Source organism: Dermacentor andersoni, chromosome 3 (genome assembly GCF_023375885.2).
Source record: "Dermacentor andersoni chromosome 3, qqDerAnde1_hic_scaffold, whole genome shotgun sequence".
In the NCBI taxonomy this organism is placed as follows: domain Eukaryota; kingdom Metazoa; phylum Arthropoda; class Arachnida; order Ixodida; family Ixodidae; genus Dermacentor; species Dermacentor andersoni.
In genome coordinates, this window is record NC_092816.1 from 116,681,024 (window position 1) to 116,703,808 (window position 22,785).

General features: G+C 45.9%; 2 long non-coding RNA genes across 2 annotated transcripts; both read left to right on the top strand.

Moving 5' to 3' along the window:
* Positions 1–685: 685 nt before the first annotated feature.
* LOC140216395 (uncharacterized) lies at positions 686–1,914 on the top strand. The gene is made up of 3 exons (XR_011893054.1): positions 686–763; positions 896–953; positions 1,703–1,914. It is a non-coding gene; the product is annotated as an uncharacterized lncRNA (long non-coding RNA).
* A 15,447-nt stretch (positions 1,915–17,361) lies between these two features.
* Positions 17,362–22,161, top strand: LOC126538292 (uncharacterized). Its single transcript, XR_011893055.1, has 2 exons — positions 17,362–17,417; positions 21,144–22,161. It is a non-coding gene; the product is annotated as an uncharacterized lncRNA (long non-coding RNA).
* Positions 22,162–22,785: the final 624 nt, after the last annotated feature.

Below are 22,785 nucleotides of genomic sequence, written 5' to 3' on the forward strand. Positions count from 1 at the left end.
TTCCCACGGACCAGCCAGAGATGAACAATTCCTTTGCGCCTTATAGTCCTCCTGATGTCCGCTACTACGTCCCATACATTTTTCGCGGGTCCTGCGGAAGTTCTTAATGTTGCGCAACGTGGTCCGGAGGATGTCCGAGGGCATTTTGTTGCTCATTAGGATCGAAGTGAACATTAATGAAATTAGTGTTGCAACAAACAGAACTCACTGCGCGGATTTGGATGTTTAACTTATTTAGGAGAGTTTGTATAAAATATTTTGAGGTGTTTGGTATCACGGCAAGCCCAGGCCAAAAAACAAATCTGTCTGGGAGATGAAAACTGTTTGTGAACGCGTTATAGGGGATTAATATACCCTTAAAAATGATTGTAGAGGTAATAACCCAAACCGCGTTACAAGAGAAGACATTCTAGCTTCCAGATATAAAACTTCATTTTCTACATATTTGGCTAGTACTAAACATTGTATCAAGGCTTGCCTCTCTAGAAGAACAATGGGCGAAGTTTATATGCAGATGCTACCGAGTGCAATACGCACCCAAATTCCAATGATATTGTTTGTTTGTATTGTGTTTTTCACCGTCTTCGGGGAAAAAAAACTTATAATCTATAAATGCTTCACGGATGCTCTTTTTGCCTACGTCACGTGCGTACGCACATTGTCCATCACTATGATCATCACATTTCAAGGTGAGCACGAAGAGAAAGAAGAAGAAATGATCTCGTCGAGGACGGAAGCAATTTTTATCATCGGCATACATACCGTAAGTAACGATACGTATTGCCATTCACGTCTTATCCAGACGCCTGACGTTGTCCGAGTCGCTTCTCTGGAAACGTTCGCAGATTATTTAGCACGCTTTCCGTTGAATGGGAACGTCTGTCTGTCGACGCAGGTACAGAACATCATAGGCCTACTCCGCTTCTCGTACGGGTTCCATAGAACGGGCTCAGGTAAGTGATATAGAGACCACGAGAATTTCTCCCTCGCCACGAGTGCCCGCTTAATGCGCCTGCATCTACGGTTCAGAAAAGAAAACTTATTTTAACGTCCACTGGTTACTTCAATTACAAAAAAAAAGGGGGGCCAGTTTCAGCCCGTGAACTTTCTCTTTTTTGGAGAGGGAAGACGCTTTCTCTCATGCACGTTCGACATGCAGGCATCGTTATACGAGTAGACACGGCTTCCAGTTACGCTGTTAGCATAAGACTGCTAGCTTACGATAGCATGCTGTACATTACTACGACATGTCCGCCGTACTAAGCGACAGTACCGTATCGTCGGCGCGCCTCGGCTGGAAGTAGCAAGGCCACGAGACTTACTTGTAATTTCAACGAAGTATGAGTGCAGCTCCAGGTTCCCCGGGCCGCCAATGACATATGAGACGCAGGTTCAAATGTAGGAGTTGAGACATGCAATTTGTAGGTCCAGTATCAATAATCCTGCGTCTCGGCAGTAATGTGGCCCAGTGCGTGCGAAATGCCGTCCCTAAATTTGTGTGCTAAGTTACGTACCTCCTTCGCAGCTGGTTGGCTACGCTTCGCACTAGACAACCTGGTCTCTTTTGGGCTTCGTGCGCTCTCGTCTAGCGTGCTTTTTATATGTTTGAGCATTGCGTGCAGACAGATCATCACCAGTAAGCTCTTTGGAAGCTTGTGTAGAAGCTGAGAGCTCTTCTTTTTCTTTGTTTTTTTTTCTGCAGAGAACATGGGACTCAAGCTAGACGTCTGTCTCGGAACCGAGTCCTTCGCAAACATCCTCAGCGACGTGATCATCATGTTCCTGCTCTGGCAAGAAGTACACCCCGCTTTTCGCAATGCCATAGCTTACGGAGCGGTATCGGACAGTGCTGTTGCTTGAAGCATGAAAGAGCACCTACAGTGCGTATCTGTGCTAACTCGCGTGGCTGTCTGCTCCTAGGAAAGAAAGAAAAGAAAAAAGAAGCCACCGATGTTCGTTTAATTAAACTTGAGCGTGCTAAACTGGGCAACAAGAGGAGGACAGAAGGGAAAGCTCAACATAAGCGTTAATGACAGTAACGCTATTGAAGCAACGCAGTAATATAGTACGGAAAGCCCCAAGCATGTGTACAATTTGGATCGTTCAGGGAGGATATCAGCCAGTGGCAGTGATGACAAAACACACGCGCGAACATTCTTGGAAGCTGCAAAAGAGCGACGATGATTGGCTCCAGTCCAGTTTTATACCTGTTCATCTGTATCATTTGCTGCTGCCGTCTCAAGGCTCATAAATTTGCCTTAGATCCCCCTCTACCAATTTCAGTTATGCACTTTATATTTAATTATTTATGGTATTATTTGTGCAGTGTCTTATCCAACAAGAGATATCCAACACGCGACAAAATATAACGCATTTTTACCGTTACCCTATATAAAAACTTATACGTTCATATCTTTTTTTTTTAACACGCGAAATTGTATCTCAATACGAGTTTGACATTTTTTTGAAACAATGGTACGAGAGTTTTTTGTTATGCTGTAGCAAATGCGTGCCTGTTTTGGCAACAGTTTAGAAAATATTAAACAGCCTTGAGCAATGTGTTCGTGTGCGCTCAGTCGGGCGCGAATACACACTAATCCAATCGAATTTCTTCTGCAGGGGATTACAATGGAGCCAACTTTCTTTTTTTATCTGGTCTTTATTTCTGAATGCCTATAATTTCTTTTTTTCACTTTCAGGAAAAAGCAGCTGGAGCGGACGTACGCTCTGTAAGTGCATCACATGATTTTTACATCTCCCCAAAATTACGTTTCTTGACGATCCGGTTTACGGTTTTTTTTATTTATTTCATATTTCACAACATTCCTTAGCATCGTGAGTTCGTTGGAGAGCGCAATCGAACCAGTGAACTCGTTCTAATCAGCGCAAAGCCTTAGCCACTTTGCTACCGCGGCGGCTACAGCTACACAAGTAACGTTCTAGGAGTACGTGGGTGATGCCCATTATCGAAATGGAGGTTTCTTGTTCGTTCGTTCGTTCGTTCGCTTGTTTGTTTCTTTCTTTCTTTCTTACTTTCAAATGGTCGGTTGCTTTGAGGTGATTTTTTTTGTCAATACGTTGCAGTTTTGTATCAAGGCTTTTGATCCAAATCTTGCGGTGCGTTATGTAAACCCCTAAGTTTCTTCGCAAGACACGATCAACGTTACCTTTATAGAGCTCACGGCTCGTACAGAGGCTACGGCTGAATGCTTCACGTGACATATATGGTACATTCATTAACCGTAGAAAAATACGGTCGCACTTTATTGACGATGAAGGATAAAACACTTACAGAACTGTGAGCTCACAATATATATATATATATATATATATATATATATATATATATATATATATATATTGTTGGTCAACCTTGTCTTCCTAAGGACAAGTAACGCTCATATCATTGCGATAGCGGCGACCGCCGTCGTCTAAATTGAAACTGACGAGTCAAGTCTGTCCACTCTATACTGACAATATACAGTGGACATGAAAAGTTTGCGGACCACGCGAGCGCGTACCAAGCGGCCTCTCCGCCATGCTTCCAGCACGTTAGCGGCCACCGAGAGAAAAGCGAGGTCGCAAATATTTTCCTCTTCTTGTTCTCTAGTGTGCCGCTTTTCTTGCACGGCGCGAGGCTTTTTTAAGTTTCTTTTTCTCACTCAACGCGCTTTTCGGCAGCCGTGGCGACCCCATTCTGTGTATACCGCAATATCATGGCAACTGATACCAGCCCTGAGCGACTGGCGGATATCAATCCATGTCACTGGGTCGTACGCTTTTCGTAGGATGATGAAGTAGAAAAGCATCCAGTGGCAGAAGACGCGGGAGACGTTGGCGTACAGCTAGATGTCATAATTCCCACATATAGCGCTGCCCTCCACAGCAGGTGTTTCCACGGTAGCTGGCACGGAGAGTAAGTTTGGCGCACGCTCGGGTAGGACGTAAAAGATCTCTGTCGACTTTAAAACAGCGTTCGCCGCACGCGTAATCTCGTCAACAAGGATCTTTCAATATAAATTCGCTAACTACGTTCAGTAAATGGGAATATGACAGCCGCTTCTGCCGCCGAGGAATAGCTCGATAACAGCCACAACCCAGTAAAATAGGGCCACCGACAAAAAGAAAAAAAATAAAGCAATGTAGGCATGACAGCATATGAAACTGCTTTTTTGAAATGTTTTTCGACACGCCTGATGCACTTTCGCTTTCAGGTGCGAAGCACGGAAACAATTCGAGGAAGTTTGACCTACGTGAGTATAAACTGACTCGGACCCCGACGTGTCTGGTGTCGCCTGCTTGGGGGGAAATTAAACGGCCCTTTCACTTACTGTCCTTCGTCTCTCAAAAAAATTGATACCATGGTTCCCAAATACACTCTAAGCAAGGTACATAACATGAACCACTGGTTAACATTACCAGTGGGCGTCACTCTTGTTGGTTCTGTTAGAGGAATTCAGGCTCAAAGCGTGATGAATATCTTTAAGGCACGGCGTAAGAAATAATGAGCAACGCACGGCCAGTATAATTTCAAAGGTTAACAACGACCGCCCCTTTTCTTGCATAGAATGTTATGCATGCAATTTTGAACGCGCCGGCCTTTGATTGATGGATATACTAATGTATTATTGATGGTTGGCTGGCTAATGGAACTGTTTCAAATTCCTAAAGCACTACATATAAACTGTCACCTTCATTAGGCGGTAGAGGGCAAGATACCCTTTTTACCACCACGTGGTATAAGCGTCATAAACAGGGATAAGGTGCCTCAGAAAGGCTGGCCAACGTTTCGATAGGAGGACCTAGTTTCGTTAAAGGCGGCTTCGTCATCCTCGGCATGGTAGCTATAACGGGTTAGTAGAGTGACGTCATCTGCGCTTGTTGTCAGTGGTGGCTGGTTGTAAAGGGAGAGACTGGAAAGAAAATGAACGTTGTAGACTGACATCTGGTAAGCGTGGTTTCTAAGACGAGGGGACAAGAGCGGGAGAGTGGACAGGTGGAAAGAAAAGAAAAAGGAAAGAAACACGAAGGGGGAACAAAAATGAAAAACAAGAAAAAGAAACGATGGAACCCAGCCTTTAAGACGCAAACAACAGCACAGAAGTAGACAGTGTTTGCGTCTTAAAGGTTGGGTTCCATCGTTTCTGAAAGTATGTACCAACAGGCCCAGCAACAGACTCTTCTAAGCAAAATAAGAGCACAGGAAGGTGTTGCGTCAGCGAGAGTTTAGGGAGCATTCAGGGGTGGTCGTTGGCGGCACGCTTTTGTGGCTTTAGGAGACCCGGTCAGCCGGCCAGTGCGCGAGTATAATTTTTATACCTCAGTGTGCTCCTCCATACACATCTCTCAGCTTCATTCTCAATTTTTTTTTTTATTTTACCACCACCAATTCTTAACAGTGCACCTAAATTTTGGTGCACGTACCCATTCAGTCTTACATGCCTTACTCATTCAGTCACCGCAATCAGGGGTAGCAAAACCATCGCATTTCTTGTAAAAAAATTGTTCCTTCCGTAGTGCTGACGGTGCTTATTAATTTATGGAAGAAACGAAAGCGTTAATTAGGCCGGAGGCTTGTGCTGCACCACTAGCCGATAGAGAGGCAGCGGGGCGCCGAGCACAGTAACTTATGCTTCACCCTTTATTGCTTCGTTTCGTATTGATAACAAAATGCACGATAACTTTGCTTACAGAAGGTATTTGATAACAGAATAAAATCCTGGGCAATATTTCGCAGTATTAGAAAGCGCCTGTTCTAACCTCTGCACCAAACTAATCAATTTTTTTATGTGCTGCAAGTTTTTCAGAATCTAGATCTAAAAGAAAGAAAAATATAAAGTACAAGAGAGTCAAAAATACTTCTCTACCCGATTATCCTAGAGCAACCTTTGCAACGAAAAAGATCTCCAGAGGGATTTCTTCCTGCAAGGAACATTAATAATTGCCGATACTGCCTATTGTTTAAGGCTTGTCATTCTAAACTAGCTGTACACTGTAGTCATTCTAAACTGCTAGCTGTACACTAAATAAATTGAATTTTTTTTCGATGATTTGTACGCAAGGTATAAAGTACGGATGCCTAAAAAATGCATTTCTTTTTTACACTTATCTAAATTCGTGGTTTCGCGCCACCATTTGGACATTGACCCTGTTTACATCATTTTCTTTTTATGCCAAAACAAGGGCGTGCATCTAAAGAGTAAGCTCAGTTCCAATATGCGGAGAGATGTTGCTTTCTCATATAAAATGTTGGTTGAAAAAAATATGTGAGCACCCTGTGACTGTATTTGTTGAACAGGCGATGCTCAAATGACGTGGTTTATGTGGCTGAAAATGGCCCAACCTATGTCGTTAGAGTACAACGTGCATGTAGCGCGATTGTAATAGGACCGCTAGGGTCTCGAGAATAAAAGACAACGTTGATAGCATGCATTAAAATAACTAAAGAAGCGCAACCACCGGACTTTACAACCACTGTGACATGCGAAGTTAAACTGGATGTCCGTGGCCTCGTTATATGAAACATAAACCAAAAGAGTGGATTCCTGTAGTAAAAATCCTTCATTCTTACTATTTATTATATTAGCGTAGCATTACACAGGTTACATAGATTTAGCACAACCCTTGTCAAAGTGGACATACTGGACAAAAATACCGTTTCTTTTTACGCATTCCTTAAGTCGTATGTAATTTTGCCACATTGTAGAATTCAGGCCTGTCGAAGTCGAGCAGCGAAACTTCATCGATGCCGTTTCCGCAAGATCGCTTCCGTGCATCATGATTCAAAGAACAAACTTTTGAGGAGCACAAGCACGCTATAGCATCTTCTGCATATATGGCTTGGTCTACATCAACTGTTATGGAAACAGTGAAGAAGCGAACCTTTGCAAAGTGATCCTAATTTTATTCGTAAATACCTCTCGTCAAATTAAAATTATCATTTCATTGTTGAAAAAACCCTAATTACGCGAGGAATGAAAACACCGGGCTCTACGTCATCAAAGAATGCAGATAATCAAAAAATAATGAAGGCTGTGACCTGCTTAGCGGCCCCAGTTTCCGTCATTGCGCGCGTTTCTCAAGTACTGGGCAACATTCAGGCAAATACTATTCGCTTTCTCTCGTCCGCATGCAGAAACAAATGACTCGAGTTCTCGGCTTCTTCGTTGCATGGAACGCTATTGCGGTGCATCTCTGCGCGTTTGGCAACTTGGCAGGCCTGTTGTACCCGCCCAAGTGGGTGAGTATTGTCATGCCTTCCTGGCGTCGCTGCGACACAGAAACGACGGCAAAACCTTTCGACGATCGCTTCCGAGATTTTCGGACAATCGGGCCTATTTCAATTATTCATCAAAATCTTAGCGTGGTGCGCGACCTGTACAACGAAGGTGACCTGTATAACGGATGATTACGGAGGCCCCAAATAATTATATATAAAGTCGCTTCACTGTACTTGCAACAGTTTAAAAACCCGTGTCTGTGGCTGAAAACATCCGGAAACGACTCAGCACATTGTAATAGATGCGATGGCGTCAATCCTGCGAGCACCTGCAGAAACGATTGAGTTTATGTTTAATAAGAGTGTTAGTGAGTCAGCATGGATATAGCCAAGAAAAAACTGCTAGCAGAAATTACAAAAAAGGTAATCAGCAATAAAATGTTCACTGACCATTACGATACCCTCTAATGCGAACTTGGAGCGCAGCCCTATACGTGTTTTCATTGTTATGTTTTATGATAAGGTAAACTGTTTATGTTAGGAAGAGAATGGTGTGAGTAGGCGCAGCTGGCGCGGACAATCTGTCAAACTGCAAACGGAGCGAAGTGTGGCGTGACTGTCTCGCTAATCAGGGAATCGCGAGAACCAGCCCATGGGTGACGCGTGGGCGCAATTCACAGCAGCCGCCGCAGGCGGACCTTCGCTCATGCAACGCTTTCTTTCCACATATGGTATCAGTGGACGCGCTAGCCGCATGCCTCATCGATGACACCGTCGGTTAGCAGACGACGTCGCGTTAATGTCGCACCATCTCCTACCTGTCGTCGCCGCAGAACCCATCTTGTGCGTCGTTACGCTTTTCTACGTACGCGTTCGCCACACCCTCCTCCTCCACTTTCCGTCTCGCGCTCACTTCGCTACACGGTGTAAGAACTATATAGAAAGTTGCTGACACTCTCCCCAGAACGCTCGGGAAAACGCGGCTGGCTCGCGGCCACATTATGTCCGAGTCGATTGCAGATGGTTGCAGCTCGGTCGGCGCCGTCATAAAGGGCGCTGCGAAATGCAGTCCCATTATGCAGGCAATCAAATTGAAGCTTCAACCATGGGTCGAGAATAATGGCATTTTGGGAGAACAGAATGACTTCAGAATAGGTAGGCGTTTAGATGATAACTTATTTGTTCTTACTCAATGTATTGAAATATCAAAAGTAGAAAGCAGACTGTTATATGTGACCTTTTTAGACATTACAGGAGCCTATGACAACGTAAAAAGCAGCATTTTGTGGGATATTCTGGAAGGGGAAGGCTTAGGTGACAATTGTCTACAGATTTTGATAGAGATTTACCTAGAAAATACCGTTTGCGTCGAATGGGAGGGGATGAGGAGAAACTTCATATCAACAAGGGACTGAGGCAGGGGTGACCTTTATCCCCACTGCTGTTTATGATGTACATGGTGAGGAAGGAGAGGGCGCTAGAAGGAAGTAATATCAGTTTTATTCTCTCATACAAATAGGCGGGTACAGTAGTAGAACAACACCTTCCAGGTGTATTTTGCGCAGACGATATTGTGTTGCTATCTAACGAGCAAAGTGATTTGCGACGTGTGGCTAATATCTGTGGACAGGAAGGTAACAATTGAGGTTTGAAACTTAGTGTTCGAAAATCAGGTGTTATGGTATTCAATGAAAACAATGCACCGACCGTGGCAATACAGGGCAAGGTAATACCTCGGGTAACAGATTATAATTACCTTGGCATATGAATAAACGAAGGCAATAGATATATGGAAACACAGGAAAACAATAACAATGAAGGGGAAAACAAATGCAGCCATAATGAAGCACAGAGCGCCATGGGGATTAAATAGGTACGAGGTGCTCTGAGGCATGTGGAAAGGTCTGATTGTTCCAGGACTTACTTTTGGAAATGCGGTTGTTTGCTTTAAATCAGGGGTACAATCTGGACTCAATGTGAACCAAAGGCCTGTGGGTCGCCTCGCATTGGGCGCTCACGGGAAGACTATAAATGAAGCTGTGCATGGTGATTTGGGCTGGACTGGTTTTGATTTGAGGGAAGCTCGCAGTAAAATTAAGTATGAAGAACGACTGAGAAATATGGAAGAAAGTCAATGGGCTGGAAGAGTGTTGAGGTATCTGTACAGGAAAAACAATGATTCATAGTGGAGGAAAAGAAATAGGAAGCTTACCAGCAAGTATGCGGCCTATAGGGTGGGCAACATAGCAACAAAGAACGTCGAGTGGAAAGTCAGAGAGGCCGAAATAATCTCATGGGTGGGGAAAGAAACCTGGCATGAGTAACTACTTAAGAGGAAAAAAACGAAATCAGGAAAGAAACAAATTATGATAACTCAAAGGGAAGGTCATTACTTTTCGAAGCGAGATTGGGATGCCTTAGAACACGCACCTATAAAGCGAGATAAAAGAAATCAGAAGAAGCATGCGTTTGCTGCGGTAAAGCTAGGAAAACTATGAAGCATGTTTTATTAGAATGTGAAGACATCTACCCATTAACCCACTGGCCTCCTTGAAGCCCTTGGGTTCAGCGAGAGCAGTGGAAAACTAAACATGTCCGCAATAGGGATTAGTAAGAGGCGATTGGAGGACTGGTGGAATAAAAGTAGGCAAACGACAAAAAATGCAAGCGTACAAAAGCACAGTTCGCAATAGGGGATCACAAAATTTGGTTGCGGGAGTTCATAGTGTTTTTTTTTATTTTTTTATTGTTTAACTTAGGTAGGACATTAGGCAGTATAATAGCAAGACCTTGGGGGCGCAACTTACCGCCCCGTCCCAAAGGAGTCGCTCATAACATCCATCCATCCATCCATCCATCCATCCATCCATCCCTCCATCCCTCCATCCCTCCATCCATCCATCCATCCATCCATCCATCCATCCATCCATCCATCCATCCATCCATCCATCCATCCCTCCATCCCTCCATCCATATATCCATCCAACCATTACGGTCCCAGTCTCAGCGGCAAGACGCGTGCTGCGTCTTTGGGCTTGCGTGTACGGCTGTGCTGTTTTGAAGGCCCGATTTTTGTTCGCGTGCGTTTCATGTGCTTCGGTAGTGTCACCACGGGCCTCCAACAAAGGTGGCAGTGGCATTCCGAAGAATGTGTGCAATGGGTAGGACGTGCTTCGTTCCGAACTGCAATTCTGTATGCCAGACTTGTGTGGGGCGTGTGCTCCTACTTAAGGTTACCTTCTTTTTTTAGATCCTGCAAGATTCAGTCGGTCCGATATGGATTAAAGCCAAATCAATTATATGCACGGTCTACGTTAAGTGCAATTGAAATAAAACAGGCATTTGCTTACGTTTTTACCAGTAATCTGTATTAATGATGCTGTAATCCAAGACGGCTGCCTTTTGTCCCGCCAGATGAGTTCCAATTTGAAAAGTTTTCACAGAGCCATGTGCATTCACTTCATAAGTTATCACAAGTGTGTCAGTCCATTCTCATCATAAGCTTGCGCTGTATCATTTCCCAGTTTGGTTGGGGCCACACTGTATTCGCACAACGATCCGTGAACGGTTTCCTGAGTGTGATTGGAAGCAGCGATAAGCATGAAATACAACACTTAACGTGCTGTCCCTATTTTCTTCTCATCAAGGGGTAGAACCTGGGCGAACGCTTTTTGTTTATGCTTATGTTGTTGGCTAGGTCAGGCGAACGAAACTGTGCGTACGAGCAGAATTTGAGTGAGCTTCGACTGCTGTCCGATTGATTCATGTTCACGTCATTCACGCCCTGAAAACGATACCTTCATGTTAGTGAAGCATTAGGCATAGTACACTTCTCACTTTAATGTGAAATAACGAATTTCTTTCTTGCTTTGACTTTGACTTACTCCACTGTGCACGAAAATTCAGGGGAGGCGGAGGCCGTTCCAGTCGCCGGCGTTCCCAAGTTGAGAGCGCTGACAGCGGCGCCATCTATCGGCTCGCCGCAGACCTACTAGGTGCGCCAGGACGTTAGTGAACATATTTTAAACGCTCTCGCGGGCGCAGTTTCAGCACCGCAATATATTTTCTTACACCGTGCTTCGCTATCGCTATATTTCATCCCCCTCTGCGCTCCGCATTCGTTCTTTCATGTTTCACTGTGCCTGGGATGCCAAGAGACGCCGGCGCTCAATGCTGGTACAGGGGCCTCAGTACAGGGGCCTTCTCTCAAACATGGGACGGGGTCGTCCCAGCCATAGATAACATTAAAAGATAGCAATAGGCAAAGTGCTAGATTGGGATACATATCGTATAACCTAACTGGTTCGCGCACGATAGAAGACGACTCATATTTGTCGCCGCCAAGATTTATAGGCGATCCCTTCAGCAATCGTCATTGCCACCGCTAAAAGCCCTGCTCTGCGGCGCCCTTGCCTCCTCGAAACGGCACCAATGTCGTCAACGCTCCGTGCGGCAATGCACCTATTTCGAACCTCGGATAATAGGCAGTGTTAGAAAATGCGTCCCCATACGTTTTTGCGTACGCCAAATTACTCATTTACACCCCTCTCGCACTTTTTTGCATACACTGTTTGAGCTTTATATCTCGTCGATAGGCGTTCTCTAAATTTGGGGACTTTGATGACATGCGTTTCACGAATCGTGGCTGGTTTCGCCATATCATTTCGGTTCAAATGGCCCAGGGGTGACAGCCTCTTGAGGCTCCAGTGTGTGTTTAAGCAAAGCTTTCTTTGCTTCTCTCTCGACTTTTCCACTGCTGCTGCTGCTGTCTGGCACTCCGCATCGGGGGGCGGTTCAGAGCGTGTGTACACATAACAGGAGTGCGGCAGAGAGGAAAGGCTACGCGAGAAACTCGTTTGGACCTTTGCGATGTGCCGAATGTGCACAATGCCCTCTGGAGCTGCATGGTCGTGGCCACATTGGCCTCTTGACAGCTGTTATTATCTGTGACCCCCCGCAGAAGCATTGCAGATATTGCAACGCTTACCTTTTTACTAATACGCAAATCCAGAGGATAGCTAGAGAGAATGGTAGAATGGTAGAGAAAAGGGGCGAGAGGAGGCAGAGAATGAGTAGAACTGACGCAGTGGAGAAACGAGTGAATGACAGCCTCGCCACTCTTCTTTCGCAGTTCCTATACAAGTGGGCGGGCGAGGTGATAGGGAGGAAGTGACGTGAGGATACGACAGCAGTTGCGGGCAAGCGGGATATATTTAAGCTCAAGGCAGCGTACGGTATGTTTCTGCATTTCCGATAAATTGAACACCGTGCAAATTTTCCAAGCGGACAGCTTGCGCAGGGCGTGCAGAAGCAGAGCCGCATTAAAGCACACGGTAGGGTATAGGCGACGCTAAGGAAGCAGTCACGCCTGAAATGAAGACTTCTGTACTAGCGCTGGTAGCATTGCGGCTATGTCATTGCTCGTGGTCGCGGGTTCGGTCCCGACTGCAGCAGCCACATTTCGACCTGGGCAAAAATAAAAATAAATATGTTCGTGCATTTAGGTTTAGGGTCACGTAAAAGAACATGGCGTCAAAATTAATTTGCGGCCCGCCACTACGGCATGCCTCATAATCCGATTGAGGTTTTAGCATGTGCAGTCCCATAATTGAATTAAAAAGTCACGATGCGATGCGATGCCACGATGCGATGTGTCAATTGAGGCAAGGAATGTGCTCAATCCTGTCAGAGGTAATGAAGTATGGTGCACCCTAACGCTTCAAGCAAACACCTCCCCCATGTGTTCTGTGTACTACGCAGACAAACAGCAGTGGTGCACCGAAGGTAACGTTTAATGTCGACCCACTACTCTCGTGTTGGACTAAGTCTTGAAGAAATTAAACATTCACCTTCAACATCACCGCTAATTATTGTCAATCAAAGCAAACGACACAGGAAACTTCACTTACATCGAGTCCCACAGTGCGTTGGATCCAGATATTTTTTTTCTAGCCGTTCTGTTCCTGCGGCGGTGCGAATAACTAGCGCAGGAAAGGCTGAGAGTACGTTTAGAAGGTGCCATAGAACGGAGAAGTCAGTGGTTTAAGGCAGCATTGGAGTAAATAGACAAGCGTGGGTGGTGTGAGTGCGGTTTGGGAAATCATAATCGTATCAGTAACTGGCTCGCGTAGTTTGTCTCGAAGATCTGCGGAAATGGAGTGACAGGAAAACTTGGTATGTCGAGCATAAACCACTTATGAACACAGCGTACACCTTGAAGCACGTGTTCGCTAAATTTAAATATTGGAGTATCATTTAGGAAACCAGAAGGACGAAAAACTTCCACTAGCTGCAGTGTACCTCTGCACTTTTTTGGAGGGAGCGTAAACTGTTATTTTGAAATCAGCAAGATTCGAGTCCGGCGTCATTTTAGTCGGTCTGGGCACCAGCCGCGGACGCGGTTCCGAGACCTTGTCTCGAAGTGGCTTCCTCGGCTCGCTGGACGGCCCAGAGTTGCGCTGTCAAGTTCGAGCTGAGCAGTGCGGTCTTCCTGCGCGAGCGGAGGCTGGCGGTGGAAGAGACGGAGAGGTCGGCGCTGCCCGACTTGCTTGTTAAGTCCCGACACTCCCATAGCATGTGATAAAGTGTGGCAACTTCGCCACACAATGTGCATGTGTTTGTAGTGTACATGCCTGGATACATGGAGTGCATGAGTCTGGGGTTTCTGTAAAAATCCATTTGTAATTGTTTGAAGTGTGCTGCTTGTGTCCTGTCTAACCTAGCGTGAGGGAATGGGTATACGCGTCTTTGTAACTGGTAGTGTGTCGTGATGTCGTGGAACCTGGTCGTATGATTCTCGCACGCCCAGACGTTAGCAGTACCCCGCGGGGGCTCATCCTCCGATGATGCTCGGTGAGTTAGGCCTCGAGCAACGCGGTGAGCCGCTTCGTTGGGGGTGCTCGATCCAGTGTGTGCCGGGATCCATAGAAAATGCCTTCGGTTATCGAAGTCGGCCTCTCCCTGGTGTATGGGATGTCGCTGAAGTATGTGCTACGCCTCTTGCGAGATGCGCCTATTTGTCAAACTGCGAATTGCCGTTTGCAAATCGCGGATCACGTATGTAGCTTTCGTTTGTGTGAGGGCCAGTACTATGGCCGCGTCCTCTGCCGCTTCGGCATGTGCTGTGTTCACAGTGACGCTCGTGAGGTGGTTGCCTCGGTGGCTAGTAACTGGCACCACGAAACTCTTCCTGTCTGGATAACGGGCTACGTCGGTGAAGACCGCCTCCTTGTCGTTGGAGTAACTTTTGTTCATGTGTAGTGCCCTGGCTTTACGCCTCCCCGTGTGGTGCTTGGGGTGCATGTTGCGAGGCAATGGGACTCATAAAGCATTTCTGCAGATAACTACTTAGTTAATAGGGCTGGCAATTTGTTGAGTAGAATGTCGACTGGTATAAACGTGCATGTTCTTTAAGTCTACCAAGTTGTCAAAATATCAGCACGCTCCGTTGTTTGGTTATTCATCCAGGTGCTCATTTTCGGTGACGTCTGTATTTGAGTCCATGCTTAGCTTCTAGTTTTCTCCTCTTTTTAGCATTTCTACTCAAAGTTACAGCTGAGATGGAAAAGTTCTTTTTTTCTTTACAGCGTATAGACTTCTCCTATGATAACGCGATTGACGTGTTTAAGAATTTGCACACTTAATTTTGTCACACTGACCCCACTTTAACAGCACCTGCCACCATGACGGCTGGTGTGCGACAGTATATTGGAAGCAGTTTCGCCGCTTTCAGACGAAATGTGTTGTTCATTTTTGTACGGCAATAGAAATATGACATGTGCGCGAGATACGAGGGCCAATAGGAACGTTTTTGTCCTTATTTCTTATTAGCCAAAATAAGGTACATAAATGTAATTACAAATGTATGTACTGTTATACATACCTTACACTATTCTTCCACATAGTCCCCACACCGGTTCAGACATTTTCCCCATCGCAGCAGTAAATTTGAAATACCTTTGTGGTAGAATTCGTCCGGCGGGCTCGGGAACCACAGTTGGACTGCTGTCTTGGCTTCATCGTTGCACGTGAATCGCTGTCCTGCCAGGAACTTCTTCAGCTGGCCGAAAATGTGTAAATCACTAGGGGCGAGGTCCGGACTGTATGGTGGGTGGTCCAGACTGTCCCAATGAAATGGCCGGAGCTTATTGCACGCACGCGCGCGGCAACGCAAGCGGCCTCCCCAAACGCTCATTGCCATGCAAGTATTCATGTCTGTTTGCGAACTCACAACAGCACCACCTCACACTTATCAAAGTGAGGCACTTTTCACAATACGTGAGCTTCACCATACCTGAGAATTTCGATGGACGTTCGTCCTTTGCTCCATAGAAAACGAATCACACTCCGTTGCACGTACGCCGTGGACGTGTCAAGCCGAAGCGCCATCTTCAACAACTGACAGCAGCGCCATGCTACGGAGCTACCGACAGATGAGGCCGGGCTGGTCCATGAGAAATGTTTACGTCGCAATTACAGCAGTAATTTGCAAGAGAATAAATAATCAGGGCAAAGGCTTTGCGATTCGTCCTCGTATACCTCAAACTTGCGGTGCATAGAGCCTTTCATAATAGCTAGAGAAAGGGCTTATTTTCTTCGATATGACGCTTTTCTTTTGCCTATACATAAGAATCTCCTTATAACAAAGTTGAAGTAGTAGCCAAAATTTTTTCGTTATATCCATTATTGGCACTTACTGCAATGTATTCGCAATGGGGTGCACAATTGTAAACACGGAAATAAGAAGACAGTCTTGAGGCCTGCGGAACCGCTACACGGCGACGCATGAGATGAAATCTGAATTAAACAACATAAGAATCTTCGGCGTGTGAAACATGAGACTCCTTAGCGCCTGACGCGACAGCCTTTAGATAGCTACCTTCTGTTCTATTGTGGTGGTCTTTCGCGTCTCCTTTCCGCTTAACTCGTGGAAGTCGAGTAGCACGTGGCGCATAACACAGCGCTCCGCTGTGTGATCGACCAGGCACGCTAACTTTAGCTCGTGGTCTCCGAGAGTGCACCAGCGCCAATGCAATCTCGGAGGCCACGCCCAGCTGTCAGCCCGCGTGGCATGGCGCAGAGAGAGGGAGAAGTGAATGCATAGCCTGGTAATCCCCTCGCATATTTCGCCGAGGAAATCTTGAAGGCCAAAACCAGCTGCCTACGCTGCGCGCTGTTCTCAAAGAGAGAAGTCAATGCACTAATCTTTCGCACCGCCGCGCGTAGACGCACAATATGGCGCGACTCGTGCAGGCGTGCGTGTGACCCCGCAGATTGCGCCAGATTGCGAAACACCAGTGTTGCTCACAGCGTGTTCGACGCGTCGCCGCGGCAGTTCTGAACTGCCGTGACGAACGAATGCCGAACCCTGTGGAAAATTATGAACTCGGCGCGGAAGGGTCGGGTATTGTTTGGTTTTCGGAGAGGAACATAGTTCGTTATATGCATTGTAAGGACAATTTCACTTCGATAAAACGAGGTTTTAAATGTACGGATCTCCATTGGCTTTTCAAGTGCAATTACGTTTGCTTCGTTATATCTATTATTCGGTTATATCCCGTGCGTTAGAACGAGGCTCGACGTTATATCTAAATCCTGTATGTTCCGCCATGACGTTCTACTTAGTTGCTACCGTACGAGCGTGTACCAGGCTGACTACAAGTATTCGATGCACGGAAAACATAAAAAATAAGCTTCGTCGCCGTGCTGAGAGTAAGCAGGGAATGAGAGTGGCTTATGGCGGTGTTCACAGCGCACATTTTGATTTTCAGTTGAACAAGTTCGCTGCGATAAAAATGAAATTTTGCTAATTTAATACTTCGGAGACCCCTTCAGTGGAGGTGCATGATATATGTAGCATATGACATTGAGCTAGATATTAGCGATGGTCGAGCTCCCTGAGCTACGAGTACGTCACCAATCATAAAGTTTCAGTATTCATACGCTTGTGCGATATTCTCTCACATTATCGTTCTTGCATGCATTGTTTCTAGTACACCAACGTGAATGCAAACGAGCTATCGGCAAGAGAGAAGGCAAGTACTGCATGCATTAGTGAATTCTTCATTGCGTGAAAAAACAGTGCGCCATGCACACTACCTGAGAGCCCTTTCTAAAGAGAGATTGCCAATGCTTTAACAAACAGGTGAAGATTGTGGCGTTTTGGGCACCGCTGATCATCTTCCTTGCGTTTTGGAAGGTAAGCGCGACTGTTACATTTTGGGCGCATTATGAAACATAAGTAGAACTGTTGAAGGCTGCGGTAGAAAATCTATGCCCGCGAACTTGAAATTAATTATTATTGGACAGTCGCGCGCATGTTCTACACTGTTTCATTGTTTATCCGTCACACTCAAGCACTTAAAGCTGTTTATTCTGATATCGCTGGCATAAGTTTGCAGAGACGGAACAAATTGTTTATCAATAGAAATCTAACACTTTCATGACAATCCTATGTGAAGAAAGAGGGCAACACTCTCTCTTGTCAGATTATTTTGATGATGGTGCATTTTTTTACTGAGAAGTTTATTACCATAGCGAGTATGTATTGCATTTAATTTGCGAATCTAGGGGTGCTTGAGCAAACGTTAACCATTCATTCATAGTATGACAGCAAGTACCTTAGATTCACAAATAATCGTATTCCCTCTTCTCAGCTGTGTGGAGGCCACGTATTTTCAAGTATGCATCTGAGAGTTCCGAATAAAGTTCGCAAATTATTAAATTCTTTTTCCTCATAAGTTTCGATAAGGTGGAGGAGAGTTGCCTCAGATATCTTGACTAGCCAGTGCTAGGGACATGGCAGTGGAAATACAAAGTGCACACAGTGAGGCATAAAATAAGCTCCATGGAACATGGCGAAGGAAGCACTTGTGCCTCTCTTCGTTCTGAACTAGAAAATAAAGGTAAGCAACTAGTACAAAATTTTCTGTTCTAAACCCTGCTTGCGCTGTCAATAAAGGAGCTAAATGTCTGTTCTAAATTGACGAACACCCTAAGTATTGAAATTGTGCTCCTCAATACATAACCTTACATTTTAGTTCATCATCATCATCATCAGCAGATGCCTGGTTACGCCCACTGCAGGACAAAGGCCTTTCCCATACTTCTCCAAGTACCCCGGTCATGTACTGATAGTGGCCATGTTGTCCCCGCAATCTTCTTAATCTCATCCACCCACCTATCTTTCTGCCGCCCCCTGCTACGCTTTCCTTCTCTTGGAATCCACTCCGTAACCCTTAATGACCATCGGTTATCTTCCCTCCACATTACACGTCCTGTCCATGCTCATATCTTTTTCTTGATTTCAACTTAGATGAAATTAACTCGCGTTTGTTCCCCCACCCAATATGCCCTTTTCTTATCCCTTAACGTTGCACCCATCATTCTTTCCTTAGCTCGTTGCGTCGTCCTCAATTGGAGTAGAGCCCTTTTCGTAAGCCTCCAGGTTTCTGCCCCGTAAGTGAGTACTGGTAAGACACAGCTGTTATACACTTTTCTCTTGAGGGATAATGACAATCTGCTGTTCATGATCTCAGAATGCCTGCCAAACGCACCCCAGCCCATTTTATGCTTCTGATTATTTCAGTCTCACGATCCGGTTCCGCGGTCACTACCTGTCCTAAGTCTAAGTATTCCCTTACCACTTCCAGTGCCTCGCTACCTATTGTAAACTGCTGTTCTCTTCCGAGGTTGTGAAGCATTATTTTAGTTTTCTGCACATTAATGTTTAGACCCACCCTTCTGTTTTGCCTCTCTAGGTCAGTGAGCATGCAATGCAATTGGTCCCCTGAGTTACTAAGCAAGGCAATATCATCAGCGAATCGCAAGTTACTAAGGTATTCTCGATTAACACTTATCCCCAATTCTTTCCACTCCAGGTCTCTGAATACCTCCTGTAAACACGCTGTGAATTTGCATCGGAGAAATCGTATCTCCCTGCCCGACTCCTTTCTTTATTGGGATTTTGTTGCTTTCTTTATGGAGGACTACGGTGGCTGTGGAGCCGCTATAGATATCTTTCAGTATTTTTACATACGGCTCGTCTACACCCTGATTGCGTAATGCCTCCATGAGTGCTGAGGTTTCGACTGAATCAAACGCTTTTTCCTAATCAATGAAAGCTATATATAAGGGTTGGTTACATTCCGCACATTTCTCTATCACCTGATTGATAGTGTGAATATGGTCTATTTTTCAGTAGCCTTTACGAAACCCTGCCTGGTCCTTTGGTTGACAGAAGTCTAAGGTGTTCCTGATTCTATTGGCGATTAACTTAGTAAATACTTTGTAGGCAACGGAGAGTAAGCTGATCGGTCTATAATTTTTGAAGTCCTTGGCGTCCCCTTTCTTATTGATGAGGATTATGTTAGCGTTCTTCCGAGATTCCAGTACGCTCGAAGTCATGAGGCATTGCGTATACAGGGTGGCCAGTTTTTCCAGAACAATCTGCCCATCATCCTTCAACAAATCTGCTGTTACCTGATCCTCACCAGCTGTCTTTCCCCTTTGCATAGCTCCCAAGCCTTTCTTTACTTATTCCGGCGTTACTTGTAGGATTTCAAATTCCTATGGCTGCCTGTCCGGAAGCATGGATTCTTAGGACCCTCTGCTGCGTCGCAGGTCTGACCGCTGCCGTGGTCAGTTGCTTCGCAGCTGCTGGGGACTTAGGGGCCGGGGTTTGATTGTTGTGTTCATATAGGAGATTGTGGCCAAGTACTGCACCAGGGTGGCCAATCCTGCTCCGGTGAGGGAGTGCGTTACCGGTTCTGGTCACCGGGATCTAGCCGCACTGCAGGCCTTTTTGTGCAATTTTATCAACATGCGTATTTTTTTTAATCCGGTGGAAAATTGCGCGGCACCGGGATTCGAACCATGGTCCTCTTGCACGCGGGGCGGATGCTCTACCGCACCCCGCTGCCACATTTTCGTTATGTAAGGTTAGATATTGACAAGCATGACTTCCATATTTAGGATATTCGTCAGCTTAGAACGAACAGTTAAAATTGCGTTCCATTTTCAAAATCGCATTATAGGCAACTCGTTTTTTTGTTTATATGCCAAGCAGCTTAATACACTGGTCTGTAAGGACGTCTTTATGCCTTTCCTAAAGCTCTGTTACCCGCCATGGTTGCTCAGTGGCTATGGTGTTGGGCTACTGAGCACGGGATCGAATGCCGGCCGCGGCGGCCCCATTTCGATGGGGGCGCGACATGTGAAAACACCCGTGTACTTAGATTTAGGTGCACGTTAAAGAACCCCAGGTGGTCTAAATTTCCGGAGTCCTCCACTACGGCGTGCCTCATAATGAGAAAGTGGTTTTGGCACGTTAAACCCCATAATTTGTTTTATGGCTGTGTTTTAGGTTCTTCTAATATACTCTCACAATAACAGGCCGTATGCTTCAGTAGCAGGCTTTGCATGCGCTAGTTAATAAGCTGTACAGTTTTTTTTTTCTTTTACAGGAACAGGTGCTTCTGAAATTTTAGTTTATTCGCGAATGACACGAAATGCCCCACATCCCACATAAGGGCTATCTGCAGTTGATGATATACTCGGCGAATAACACCATAGATTTATTGAGGGACGCGATCGCCAACGGTAAAACGGAAGACTGGTGATTGAATCAGTCTTTTGATGTTGACAAGAAACAGAAGCTTTCTGAACTAAGTTTGCTCTAGACGTACCACTTGTCTACGATTTCAGTTGTGCTATTTTAGCAACCGAGATGTCCCTTCAATTCTTAAATGGAGTCGTATTAGGTGTCATTGATACTTTCCGTCTACCAAATAAAACGCACACTACGTGCTGAATTGACACTTTAGGCAGTTCATCAGGAATCCGAAAGAACGTGTGACACCGTTATAAAAAAAATGTAGGCGCGAAGAAAGTTCGCCTAAATCACCGCTTTCGATTTTTCTTCCAGCTGTACTACACGAGTCTTATCTACGAGTTCTACTTGTACTACAAGGCTACCAAGGGCAGGCCTTTCGACTTCGCTACCACGCAGATAGGCAGCGTGTCCCACGCGTCCGTCGCCACTGAGGATCGCAGAACCTTGAGCCCTAGCAAGACGCTCAATCTGTTCAGCGGCCCAGTGCGGCGACATTCCATAGCCTCCGAGAACCGCGCCACCGTCCATTCGAAAGGAAGGCGCGCGTCCCGCGCTGACGGACCACGGCGACTCTCAGCCGCTGCCGACGAGCGAACCGACACAGGAGCCATAGAAATGGCGCGGAGGCACAGCGTCAGCTCGCGGAGACAGTCCGTCGTCGCTGACAGTACCGCTGCCGGGGGTGCCGCAAAGCGACGAATGTCCTATGGCGGCGGTGCGCGACGGCAATCCGTTCGGGAGGACCAAACGTCCCCCCCTGTCGCAGCCCCAATCTCGAAGCGAGGGACAGCAGGCGGTTCGCGACGTCAGCCCACTGACACCGCGGACGGTGGAGCTGAATTTGCCCAAAAAATTCTTTCACCCGAAGATAACGATCCGGGTCAGCGTCCGCCTCCGAAAAACCTCGCAGCCACTGGCCCTTCGGCAAGAGCCAGGAAACACGGCAGTCATGCTCGGAAGTCCGTGTCCGGCGAAGACCGCTCGGACGTTGGCGCACCAGGCAGGCGGCGACGGAGCACTGGCCGTCAGCATTCCAATGCGCCAGAAGGCGAACTCATGGGAGCCGTGGCAGGGTCAGCTAAAAAGACCCGCGAACGAACTCGGCGGCAGTCAGGCGCCGAGGACGATCGTCCGTAACGTCAGCCCGAAGGAAGACCGGCACCTTACATGTGACCGGACCGTCCCTTATACTTAAGCATGTGGCTGTATTGTTTCTCTTTTTTTTTTTTTGCATTCCGTCGGCCTTTCAATGAGTAATTTGAAAGGCTCAACACACTGGTTATCTTATGATGTCGCGGCTCTTAATGCTCATACACATGTTTGCTTCTCACTTTACCGTTTTCTTTCGAAGAAATGTTTCCTTCTTCCGAATGGAAAAACATGTAAGCAGTCGATGGGATAAAAAATAGTCGCTATAGCGGAAGTGACAGTGCAACTCGAGCTTCGTCATTCTCGGTTGTTTGGAAGCACAAACACACACCGCGAAGAAGAACGAGACAGAACGAGCGTAATCTTGAATTACATTTTATTTACGCAAGGAATAAATACGTGAGAAAAACATAAAAAAAGGAGGAAAAGGAAGACAAGGGAAAAATTATACTAAGTGCACGTGCCGTCCGGACAGGACATTTCTCGCTCTGACAGATATATTGAATGCTTCAGCTATTGCCTAGTTCGCGAGTCCTGTTTGATAACTGTTTACCAAGAATTATCGCGCACCTCTATCCTGTATCGCAATCAGGACTCGCGAACTATAGAGAAAAGGCTGGAGCTTTTTTTTATCAAAAAAAAAAAAAAAGAAACAGTGACACTTGCGTGAGTTCACCTTCGACGTCTCTGTTAGAGTGAGAAATTTCATTTCTGGACGCGACGTGTTTTATTACGATTTTCCATTCCGTTTTGTATCTAATTCTCCATGTTTTTAGACGTATTTATTCTTTGTGTGAATACAATT